Source organism: Eulemur rufifrons, chromosome 2 (assembly GCF_041146395.1).
Source record: "Eulemur rufifrons isolate Redbay chromosome 2, OSU_ERuf_1, whole genome shotgun sequence".
NCBI lineage: Eukaryota > Metazoa > Chordata > Mammalia > Primates > Lemuridae > Eulemur > Eulemur rufifrons.
In genome coordinates, this window is record NC_090984.1 from 96,099,726 (window position 1) to 96,112,926 (window position 13,201).

At 42.6% G+C, this 13,201-nt stretch overlaps 1 protein-coding gene across 1 annotated transcript in view; it reads left to right on the forward strand.

Annotated features, from left to right (window-relative positions):
- Window positions 1–13,201, forward strand: part of RAD51B (RAD51 paralog B) — a 725,590-nt gene that overhangs the window by 532,919 nt on the left and 179,470 nt on the right. The gene's annotated exons all lie outside the window — the stretch shown is intronic.

Genomic DNA, 13,201 nt, shown 5'->3' on the forward strand with positions numbered 1-13,201 from the left:
CCCCAAGTTTTAGACCAGGCTTTGCTTTCTTAACCATTGCTAATCAAAGAATCTCTGAATCTACCTATGATCTGTAAGCTACAGCTTCAAGATATCTCACCTTTTTGGGCAAAAGCAATATATAACCTCCATGTATGATTTACAAATTTGTCAGCAACTTCTGCTTTCCTGAAACATACCCCTGCCTTTTTTAAAAACCCTGGCTTGTGAGCCATCTGGGAGTTCGGGTCTTAAGCATTAGCTGCCCATTCTCTTTGCTTGGTGCCATGCAATAAATGCCTTTTTCTTTCACTACACATCTCAGTGTCAGTGTCTGGTTTTACTGCACTGGGTGAGTAGACCCCAGTTAGGTTTGCTAAAAAGATCCCTATCTGTAGTGCTCCGTCAAGAGAGGAAAATAAAAATTTCTCCTTATCCCTTCCTTCCCAAATTCAGATTAGCAGGAGCAAAACATTTGTTTGTATTCTGATTCTCTGGATAAATTTGATTTCAGAGTTCCCATTTGCTATTGATCCTTTCTCTCCCAGGGACAGCTATCTCTTTCCTTGTTTGTCTCGATTTGTGTCCTGATAACTTGGCTTGATTTTCTGCCTGTCTGGGCACACAGGTTGTCGGTTTTGTGTATGTAGGTGGCCCACTTCATGTTGGGGGCCCCAAAAATGTGGCCAAAGAGAAATGTGGGTTTCACCCCATTTGCAGCTATCATAACAGCCATTGTCAGCTCTCAGAGGGGGAGTTATCTGTGTCTTTCTTCCTTTTGGCTGTCTTTAGGAATGGTTCTGGATCTTGGGAGGGCTGCTTCTTTTTGCATCTTCTTTTGAGGATATTTCTTTTGTCCATGGTTAAGTCATAAAAGGCTTATTGGTTTTGGTTCTGAGTCACTTAATAGGTACTTTGGGTTTAAAAGAAGAAAAAGGTAAATAAATGTATGTGTTTTTCTCTTGTTAATCCATCTTTTATTATAGATATCTCAGCCATGAACTTTGCGACAAGTGAGGAAAAGATACTTAATATTACTTTTTCTGCCCTACGTTGGGCAAGATGTCATTTCTTCTCTATAACTGTTAATTTGGTCTCTCTTCACTTCCATTGTCTACCAAGAAAGAAAAGCTAAGTAGTTCACACATTAAAATGGATCACTCAAAAGTGTTTAGACAAAGTAAGAAGAAGACATATCCCAATCCCAAATGTCAAAGATTAAGTGGCTTCCTCCTTGAAACTACCTTTTTGACCCCAGGAAACACTAAGACAGTACCCTACCCCCAGTGATTGATTGACAAATCAATACCATACTCTCCTGCCCAAGGCCCACCAGAACTTTTTATCACAAACCACACTACAGGGACAGGCCCTAAGCACTACCTCTGCGAATGGAGCACTTGCTGCATGTCTGATGCACACTTTGTACATATGAGCTTTTCTAGTCCTTCTAACAATCTTATAAGTTAGGGCTTTGTATTATTCCTTATTTACAGATGAGGAACTGAAGCATGAAATGTTCCATCTTTTGCTGGAAAGGATGGAATGTGGATTTGAACCCAAGCAGTCCCGCTCCCTCCTCTCTCATCCCTTGCCCATGTAATATTTCTTTTCACAGTTATTATAATCCCTCTTACTCATCCTCAATTTACAAAAGCACTCACCATAATACTATACACACAATAGTATGGGAACTCAGGGAATATTTTCCAAATTAAAGAATCACTAGCAGCAAAGCTAGTAGTTTGATCTACTCTGAGCAGTGGCTGCAGAAGGCCTGGGCAGTGGTGCTGAGGATATGCTACCTCACTGCCATCTTCTCCTTTTGCCATTATTAAAGATTAGGAGACCTGCACAGGAAAGTTGCCCCTGGGAATGTTCACAAGAAAGAAGATACAGGTGGTATTCTTCCCCAGGAGCTGAAAATCTGCCAAGCTGGTACTACCCATGACATGCTAATGAGGCATCTTTTATTAATTACTTTTATTCAAAGTAATTAATGATGCAGTTTAGAGATTTTTTGTAGATGGGTGTATATATATGTACATGTGGGAGGGGGCAAAGTCCAACTTTGTCCCCATAACTGTGCTATCCTCCTAGCCCTTCCATTGAGGTACTGCAGTCCTGGTGAAGATTCAGAAGGGTGTGGTCCCTGTCAGTTTACTTAGTAAACATTTCTGGATTAACCAAAAGAGGTTAAACTCTATGCATAATGTCTTTTAGGTTGTGTGTTGTGGACAAAGCAAAGTTACCGCTCAGAGTCAGGACTGTAAAAGTTTGTCCAGTAAAACCAGGTTTGCCAAATGAGAATTCTGGAAATGGAGTATGAGGATTAGGTAATGGGGGACGAGTGGATGAAGGCAAGGGGAAGTGCAAAATTGTCTTATTCTGGCCTAAAAACTGTGGTCTTAGAACCATTTGAAAGTGTCATGTTTTTTGTCCCCCAAGCTTTGGTTTCAATATCATCACTATCACTTTTGTCCCATGGCTGTGGAAGGACTGACTATATTCCACTCCGGAATTCAAAAAGGCCTCTTGCTCAAATGGAAGGAAGGCGCTCATCACACTTCTCATCTGAACATCCTAAGTGTGAGAGAAAACACACTGCCTACTTCTCTGAATTTCAGTGAAGACAGGGTCAGATGGAGCACAAATTGTCCAGAACTTTAAATAAATCTGGGAGGAGAGAACAATAAATCATCAGGTCCAAGTCATCACAGACGTGGTTTTGCTGCCTAACAAACAACTCCCTAAAACCTCAGTGACTTAAAACAAAGTCTGTGCTTGTCCGAGACTCTCCAGACAAGCCTCCTCCATGTGACGACTCAACTGCACTTCGGTATCAACATGCGCTTCCACAGTCACCACAGTAGGGGCAGAGTGGGGTGGAGGACGGTGGGGTGCGGGGGGGGGTGGAAGAGAGAGATTGAGCACTGGTAACTAAGTTCTTCCTTCAAGAAATGACACACATCACTTCTACTCTCATGGCCAAGCAGTCATGCAGCCACTCCTAACTTTAAGGAGGCAAGAAAGTACAAACGTTCCCTGTATTTGGAAGAGAAAGGGGGTATATATATTAGTGAACACTTGTAATGTCTGCCATACACTGCTATAGCCAGCAGGCTTGCAAGTGTTTCCTTCTTTCATATTCGCTCCTTATATATCTTTCCCTTGTGTTACGTGGCATATATCAGATCTATGGGGTAGAGTTGAGGAAGGGAGACCAAATAGTTTTGCAGCCCATTTTAGTCCACAGGTGACATTTTTGAAACAGAGGAGTGCCTAGGAAAGGCCAGTTCACTCTGGATGTTTTTCCCGTAGAGCTGTCAGACACTAATAACTCTGGGAAGGAATAATGATTAAAGGGGGCCATGGCCTGATTTCAGTAACATATTTAAGATAGAACAACTAGTTTTAAGTTGCTCGGGACCAGTCTGTGAAGAGGCTTTGGGAAACATACCCTTCCACCTCCATTCCTCCCTTTGTTACCAGATGTGATGCAAATTCCCTCCAAGCCCTGTTACTTTTCCAGAAAGCAGCTCTCCTTGCCGCAGAGAGAAGAGAGAGAGAACCAAAAACTTTCCCTTATTATTCTTCCAATAATGAATTCCTGCTCTGAGTGGGCTGCCTCCATGTGTTTTCAGTCAAGTGCTGATGGAAGCCTTGCTGGGGGACATTTCCAAGAGGCTGTGGACATAAGAGATGAGGTCTCATATTGACAAGAGCTGCTCTTTGTTTTCCTTCCACTTTAGCCCTCCTGAGCCCTGAAATCAGAGATGAGAAATGATTCATGAGCTCTTGCTGGTGAACCAGCATGGCCACCAAGCCTCTTTGCTCCTTTTAACCAGGGGGGAAAAATTGTAGTTTTAAAGCTTTTCTCAGATCTGTGGACCCGGATTTTAGTGACTTAAAAGGGACTTTCTCAGACCAAACCAGTTCTTTATAGATGCCAAGACTTCCTTTCTTCAGGACTGAAGCATAGTCCTGGCCTACTGACATCGTAAGAACAAAGGGAGGAATTAGGCCACACCATTTCCTGCCTAAAACCTAATCTCAGGTACACAAGCTGCTTCCCAGTAAGCTATCTGTAGGCCATACTTGCTAAGAGCCAGCCTACTCATTCTCCCCAAAGCAAGTGTCTTCAGATAATAATTCAGTTTTCGACCAAACTAAATGGAACTTGTACAAACTTTTAGTTATAGTTGGGCTGTTTTCATTAGGAAGAAGAGTCTCAGTTACCCTGGTAAAAGGGGACCGGTGTTGTTGAGGATATAGGTAGTGAGGAATTGGAAAGCTTTTAGGAGGGGAGACAGCCCTGGGAATTCATTATCCTGGTTTCTCAGCTTTTCTCTGCATGTCTGCCCAAGGCTAATCTCTCCAGTAGACTTGTCCTGCACACTGTAGTTCTGCTTACTCAAAATTTCAGTTTGCATATGGCTTGATGGTGTCCCCTCAGGCTTTCAACTTAAGTTCCCATTGGCTTTTTACCTTGGTTAAAACTCCTAAGAGAGAATCTGATTGGCTCAGTCTTATCTTAGTATTTTGTATCAGACAACATCATTGGTCACTAACCAGCCAATCAGTTGTGGGCTGAGGAAGTCCCTGAAAACATGGCTGCATAAGCAGCAAGACTAATGGGTAAGGCATCTTCTGGTAGAGGGGCTGTGAGAGAGTAAGACCATGAAAAACTCTAGTGTACTTTAATACCCTTGAACTGGATTGCTGCAAGCATACCTCCTCCTCCCAGGCTTTGGAGCAATTTCCTTTTCCTCAAAACCACACATCAGCAGAAACAAGAGAAACTTCCACTGAGGAACCCTGTCAGAATGAGCAAGAAGATATTCTCTCTTCACTAATCCCCAAGACCTCCTCTGACCCCTTCAAGGATCCCTAGCCTCCATCCCTGACCTTGCCTTTCCTCAGGCCCCACCCTCAGGCCTTGTGGAGCCTTGGTCCCAGATTCATGACTAAAAGGCCCCAAACAACTTTTAAAATAAGGTTTAGAACACAAAAGGACTCAGTCTGGATCAAGTTTTTGTCAACTGTGTTCTCCCAAGATGTCCAAAGCTCTTCATTAGAAGTTATTCACAAATCGTCATGATGTTTTTTAGAAGACTAGTCGTGTGTGGTGTTGCCCTATTTCAATTGAGTCAAAAATCATGCTTTGTCTGAATTCACACATCAACCAGAGGACTGGGGAAAATTGAATTGTGATACTAGACTTTTTACCCTTTATTCATTAAATACCATTACAGTTATACCTCATCTGATGTCTAAAAGCTACACCCAAACCATCTGCATTCAAATTTCAGTAATTCCATATTCTTTTCAGTGGATACAAGGCTAGGAGTGAAGTAGAGGCAAATCTAAACAAGTCTGTGTTTCCTTGACCTTTGCTGAGCTCTGAGTCTGTCAATATTGATTACATCATTGGTCAAACTTTGTCCTGTGACTGACATTTTCATCTACTGACTAAAATTGCAACATTTCCCTAGGAGCCTATGATAGCAGAGAAGGTAACTCTGATGGTGTTCCTAAACCTGCTGCTGTGGGATTCTAGAGTCAGCTCTTCTGGCTCACTTCCAGATCCCTGCTCATCCCATTTAGAATCTGAGGTTGAAGTCTATTGCCATTGGCTGTCCTCTGGGGCCAGAGAACCCATCTGGGGTTTGTCTGGTCTCCCATGCCAACACCATCATCTAAACTGCACAGTCATTACCAATCAAACAGCTTGAAAGTTGATGCAGAGATGAAGCAGAAGCCAGTTTGGCTTTCTCCCAGTTCTCTATGCTCCTCCAGGGTTAATCAGCAACCACCTATCTTTGTGTCAATAACATAAGCCTCTCTAACTAGAACACCTGGTGGAAACCCATAGGCAGGTTTAAGATGAAGCAAATTTTGCAGTAATTAATCTGACCTTCCCTCTAAGCTGCACTCAGAATATCCAGACAAAAACAGCTTGCTAAACCCAACCAGCTAGCTGGATGGACCTATAGCTCTCAGTGCTCCTTAAGCCACCTTGGGTTTTCTAATGTTTTCCATGCCTACATTTCAACTCCAAAGTCTGTGAACTTTAAGCAATATCTCCTTATTTCACACACACACACAGAGTTTAGTGAAACAGCCTGAGTCTATCTTACTGGTAGAATTCTTTAATTGCATCTCCCTGGCCCTTTCCCACCCTCATAGCCCATCCTGATGGTGGTGTTCACACCACCGGGGAAATCATAGACCTTCTTAACTGGGATTACCAACACCTACTCTTAGTGGTTATTGAGTGTTAGGTGATTGCTTATTCAGGGAAACGGCAAGACAGAGGGCACATAAAAAATAGTTCCCTGCTGTATTAGTCTGCTCAGGCTGCCATTATGGAATACCTGTGTGGCTTAAACAACAGAAATTTATTTTTTCTCAGTTCTGGAGGCTGGAAGTCCAAGAAAAAGGTGGCAGCAGGTTTGGATTCTCCTAAGGTCTCTTTCCTTGGTTTGCAGATGGACACCTTCTCTTTGTGTCCTCTCATGGCTTTTCCTCTTTGTGTGAACTCGTAGTGTCTCTTCCTCTTTTTATAAGGACACTAGTTCTGTTGGATTAGGGTCTTACTCTAATGACTCTTATGACCTCATTTAACCTTAATTACCTCCTTTAAAAGGCTCTATCTCCAAATATAGTCACCTTAGGGATTAGCACTTCAACCTGTGAATTTTGAGGGGACACAGTTCAGTTCAGTCTATAACTGATCCTGCCCTTCTAATCTGAGTGGGAGAAAAGCAGATATTGGCCAAGAAATGCCGTTATGACTGTGTGCAGTTTGAGAATTGCTAAGATGGGGAGGATGCATGAGACAAGAAGAGTGAATGGATGGATGGATACATGAATGGATATTTAGATGGAAAGACAGATGAATGAATAAAAGACTTTGGTAGTGCGTTGAGAGCACCAGAACAGAAATTACATTTTGCTTCTTTGGAATTGTAGTCTTTTACAATACAGAAGTTGCAAACTCAAATGCTCATGCTAGCCAGGTAACAGAGTTCCAAAAGAAGCCAGGTGCAATAATAAGGAGTTATAGGGACTGATAAATTAGAGAGAGCATGTCTTGTATAAAGGGGCAGCAGGTCTTAACAAAGACTATCTCCTTGGCCAAACTTGAGTCATGATCCTCTGAGTGCTCTTCCTGATTAGGCTCCGACCTTGAGCTCTGTCCTTGGCACTGTCCAATTTTAGCAAGAATTCTGCTGAGTCAGTTTAGCAAATATCCCCTACCCTTGGTATTTGATCACCCTCAATATCTGATCAAATTCCTCCTTCCCCCACTCTCAATATCTTATCCCCCTTGCCTGCCTTCAGTAACAATCCTGCCAAGTCAGTTTAGCCACAATCCCCCCTGGCCTTGATGTTCCCTGATAGTCATTTTCCATCCACTGAACCTCCACCTTGCTCCTTAGTGTTACATTTCCACTTTTGCTTGTTGAATTCGGAGTTGAGCCCATCTCTCCCTGCTATTGCAAAACCCTATTGTACTGTCCCTTCTTGAATAAAGTCTCCCTTGAGGTCCTTAACAAGTGTCATGAAATTTTTTTCTTTAACAGTACTCAGCTCCAGTCAGTTGTTGTCTTGTAGGTTGCTGGCCTAACTTCTGATTTTACAAGGGAAGCCAGAAATCTGGATTTTCAGATGAAATCTTTCCTTAAATAGATCTTGAAAAATTTTATAATTTTATAAATTTTATAATTTTAAAAATTTTATAATTTTAAAAAATTATAAAATACTATGTAAGCCAAAGAAACACATATATATTCTGAATGCCTGCTGAGGGCTGCCAGACTTTAGTATACTAGAAAGATATTTGTAATGTCATAACATGAGGATGTAGGTATTTATGAGTTCGGGTTCATGGGTGGACTGCCTGGGTTTATATTCCAGTCTACCACTTACTAGCTTTGTGATCTTGGGCAATTATGCGTGTAACTCATAGAGTTGCTGTAAGGATAAAATTAGTTCATGTATGTAGGTACCTAAACAATGCCAGCTGCTCAATAGGAAAGCAGTAACTGTGAGCTGGTAATATTAGCTAGTATCGTGAAACCTCTTGGTTTCCTCATCTGTAAAATGGGGACAACAGTTGCCTTTCCTGTCCTCCAAAGGATTGTTGTGAGGATGAAAGAAGAACGTGTATGAAAGACCTTGAAAAAGTATGCACGTTGCTAAGAAATACACCAGGCATTACTTTTGTTACTATCCCTGTAAATGAGGCACAGCCTTTCCCAATGCAGGGCTGGGATCCCTAGGAAGAGGGGCAGATAGTAACTATTAATTGTTGTTTTATTGTTCTTAGAATTTGATAGTTTTTCTTTTTTCCTTTTTTTATTATGAAAATTTTAAACATTCAGAAAAGTAGAGAAAATAGTATAATGAACACCCAGATACCCTTATCTAGATCTAATAATTATTAACATTTGCCATATGTGCTTGACTGGGTGAATCTTCCTGGCAGATATATGAGAATAGAATTTGGCAGAGATGTCGTAAGGAAGTGGGTGAATTAAGGCATAATTGTTGGTGCTGACTGGGAGAGCTGAGGCCTTTAACTACCTCAGCCACTACTTATTTTTTCAAGAAAGCAAGTTCTAATCAGGTGTGGATGGTTGCCTTTTGGATAGGACCCCAAAGAAGGGAATTTTGTGCAGGGTAGTTTGTTATAGACAATACATTGTTACCACCTTAAAGAAAATGGTATAAATGGGATCACAGGAATGATTTTATTATTTATAAGATTTTAATGTATCATTATTTTTAAGGTTTTAATTTTTTGCAAAGAAAATGTATTTGTGTATTGCTCATGCAATGGAAAATTAAAAATTTCTGGAGAGACTTTCAATATGGAAATGCCTCTGCCACAGAGAACTCAGGAGTTGAAATTGTAGTGGATCTGAGAGAAGTCTGGTAAAATCAGTAATAAAAAGAGATGTTGGTCACTAAAAATGAAAGGTTTCAGAAGCAGAAACACTCAGATTCAAAGAAAGTATATGCTAATTTTAAATGGTTCCTCTCTCCTAAAGCATCTAAAAGATTCTCTAAGACATATTGCCCCATTTCTCAGCATCACCTATTACTGCATTTAAATGCTAACACTTCTCCCTGGAAAGGATGTCTTACAACGTGAAAGCAACTAAACTTTGCTTTAAAATTCTATTATTCAGACTCCTCATTAATTTAAGCTGACATTCCTCCTCAATTGGGGCAAATCATCAAAGCTTTATTGTATTGAGAACCTTGAATCCAGCAACAAAGAGTGTGGGATATGAGGGAAAACGTGGGGAAGGGGAGAGTAGAGAGCTCCCAAGGCCAAAGAAGGAAGGGGAGGGGAGGAAGGGCAGGAAGGACTGCAGAGGGAAAGATGGAGCGTGGACAGGAGGACAGGGGAGGAGTTAGAAAATGGCTCAAATGAACATGGTAGAAGCAAAACAAGATTGCAACGTTGACATCGCAGATTTTTCTCCAGAGTAAAAATAAAAAGGGAACTAGGATATAGAGAAAAGGAAAACATTCCTTTTCTTCATTCAGGTGCCTCTCTAATCTCCTTACCAATGGCACTCTGCCCAGTGGCTCAGTGCCTGCCAGGAAGGCCACCCCACAGACCCTGAGGCCTGGAGCTCCATCCCTGCTCACCCCTCAGTGTCTGGCCAAGTTGCACCTCCACCCCGGGCCCCAGCAGGGTGCCCTCTCGTCCTTTCTGGTGTGATTGACTGTGGGATGTAGGATGTGGGATATGCTAGGTGGAACGTATTGGGTTCATTGTTGAGGCATAAGGCAAGGAAGGATCTTTGAAATGTGAGGACATCATCACAAACTTCCATTTACCGTCTATGATTTATCACTAGAATATAATAAGACTTATAAGATGAGCTTTAAAGCCTAAGGAAAACCGAGTTCCTTCAATGTGTAACTTTATTTATTTATTTTTTTTTTTGAGACAGAGTCTCACTCTGTTGCCCAGGCTAGAGTGAGTGCCGTGGCGTCAGCCTAGCTCACAGCAACCTCAAACTCCTGAGCTCAAGCGATCCTCCTGTCTCAGCCTCCCGAGTAGCTGGGACTACAGGCATGCACCACCATGCCCGGCTAATTTTTTCTATATATATTTTTAGCTGTCCATATAATTTCTTTCTATTTTTAGTAGAGATGGGGTCTCGCTCTTGCTCAGGCTGGTCTCGAACTCCTGAGCTCAAACGATCTGCCCACCTCGGCCTCCCAGAGTGCTAGGATTACAGGCGTGAGCCACCGCGCCCGGCCCAATGTGTAACTTTAATAAGTAAAATATTAATTTCAAAAACCAAAGTAGTCCCAGACAGTCTTTTCTCTGCACCAAAACAATGCTCAAGGACACAAGAAACTCAGACACTGTGAAGCAGACAGTTCCTCGAGTCCAGCAACCCATCTTAGTCCAAGTCGTGGGAGCTGCAAGAATTCAGTCCCCAGCCCAACGCCATCCAGCTCTGGGTCCTCAAAGAATGCCTATCAACTACCTGAGTCCAAATTTCCCAAGATGTAAGATGGGAATAGAAATAATCTGCCTAATCTTCAAGCCAAGGGGCCTGTGAGGATGACAGTGTAGAAAAAAGGTTTTCCAGCCTTCACAGAAGATCTGAGCCTAGGTTACTGCAATGACTGACTCCTCCAGTTTTACGACACAAATCTGATCATGCCATTTCTCTGCTCAAAACTCTTAAGTGACCTCCTTTTCACTCAGGCTAAAAACAAAGTCCTTCCACTGGCCTATAAAGTTACTCCCCCTGCATTCAGCAACACCTGCTTCCCTGTCTCTTCCTGCTCCCCCCTTTTCTACCTGCCGTGGCCTCACTGTCTCCTCGCTCTTCCCCTGTCACCAGGAACACCTTTACCTTAGGGCCTTTGTACTTCCAAATCCTTCGCTGGAATGCTTTTCCCAGAAAGCACCATAGCTGACTCCCTCACCAACTTTCCCTAGATACTGGGGTGACTCCCTCACCTCTAAGTTTTTGCTAACCTGTCACCTTCTCCATGAGACCTACCCTGGTTAAAATTGCAGCCTGCTCTCCTTACCCCTATCCTGCTTTATGTTTTCCCAAAGCACCATGCAACATAATGAGCAGCTCACCATGCTTACCCTTCACTTGTGTGTCTTCCCTGCTGCAGTATAAACTCTGGAGGGCAGTCATCTTCGATTTGTTCCCTGATGTGTCATAATCACCTGGGTTGGATCTTTCTTAGAGGTCCAGGACATAAAACCAATAAAAGAAGGGCTACTCCAGTTAAAGGGAAGTATGAGCTCAAAATCTCTCCCACTGTCGCTGTAGGCTGTCCATGAGCAAGTGCCAAAACTGCTGACATTTGTTCTCATGTGTGAAATCAGTTTTGAAGCTATAAGGTGCTAAATAATGTCAGGTTCAAGGGCCTGGCACAGTGGTTTGCACACCTCAGGTGCCCAGTGATACAGCTAATAAGGGGAAGGGAACTAACATTTGTTGAGCAGCTATTATATGCTAGGCAGTGTCTGTGCCCTGTGTACTATATAAGTGATCTCAGGAAACTGTCAGATCTTTTACCATTGTCTCTCCAGTACCTCACACTAAGCCTAGCTTGTATTAAGTACTCAATAAATGCTCATTTATTTCCCTAACAACCCTCCGAGGCAGATACTATCATCCCCATTTGGGAAGGGCCCCAAGGTTCAGATTTAGATAGCTTGCTCAATGCCATACAACTCCTGCGTATCAGAGCTAAAATTTAAATTCTTAACAGACAAGCTCCAATCTGATTTTTTGAGAGAATATAGGTTAGACCACTCCTCCGAGCTTCCCTAAAGCAGACCTGTCTCCTGGCTGCACCAGGAGATGAGAGGAGGGGTATTTCTTTTTCCTCCTGGGCTCACTTCCTCCCTTTGTGCAATTGGCTCACCTGGAAGGGCCTCCTGCTTTTGATTAATGAGTCTGCCCTTCCCACCCTCCAACCCCCGCTGGATAACCTGAGTTAGCAGCAGTTCATCTTGAATCATAAATCAAGTTCTGAAAGACATTGCAGCTTTGTGCTCAAAATCTCTATAGAATTCGAATTCTTCATGAAGGTCATTTGCTTGTGAGTAGAATGATGCGTTCATCAAGCCTTTCCCCTTAAGAAAAATCTAGATGGTATCTGCTGGTCTCCCCTGCCCCTTCCTCCCCAACAACAACAACAAAAAACAGCCCTAGTTTATCCATTTGTTGTAACTAGAATTCTTCCAAGGATCTTATACTCAGTTTCCACTCTGGCCATACTAAAGAAAAGCCCCAATCATGTTGCCTCTTTACATAGGTAGAAATCATTTAGAACTAGCACATTTATTGTGCTTTCCATATGTCCACCATTAGCTAGGATTTTATTTTTTAGGCATTGATGAAGTGTTGTTGCATGCCAGCTATTTACGCTGTGTAGGGACAAAACGACCTCGTGTATGCCCCAGGCCTATTTTATGGATGCTGAGAGGGCAGCCTCTGAGTCTCTAGTTCCCAGAACTCTGGCCCTGGGAGAAAGCATCTCCATAAATCTCCTAATACTTTATACCAGGTTAGAGTTTCTCTTGGGAACTTTTGAGTTTGTTTCAGAATTGGCTCGAAAGGCAATTGATGAAGTATAGATGTCAGGCAGGTTTTCATTTTCTGGGTGCTTTTATTTCATCTAGAACAAACAGTGGCCTTTAGAATCAGATTCTCCTTCTCATAGACTCTTTCTGAGGTTTCATGTTCAAAAACTCCAGGTTGGAGAAGCTCAGGGTTCAATTGAGTGTCAGAAACGACCAATTCCGTCAGTATTACTCAACTGGCAAAAGGGGTAATTCTTCAGTTGTGTGGGACTGTCCTGTGTACTGGGGGGACATTCATCCTTCCAGCCTCATCCAGAAAATTCCAGGAGCATCCCCCAGTCACTGTAACAGTCAGAGGTGCCTGTAGGCAACACTCCAAGTACTCCCAGTTGAAAGTACTAGCAGGGGTATCTCTGAAAGATGGTGAACTGGGGGCAAATACCACTAAGTTCTGCCGTCAACGAGGAGTTGAGTCTACACAGGCACCTTCCCTCCCAGTGTAAGATGCTCCCAATCCTTGTTACCTTTGATGACCTTTGTTTGCCGTCAAGTCTGGTCTTCATGAACATTTATTTAATCTCTGATTTCTGCCATATAAAAATGGGGGCGGTGGGAAGGAGAGGAGGA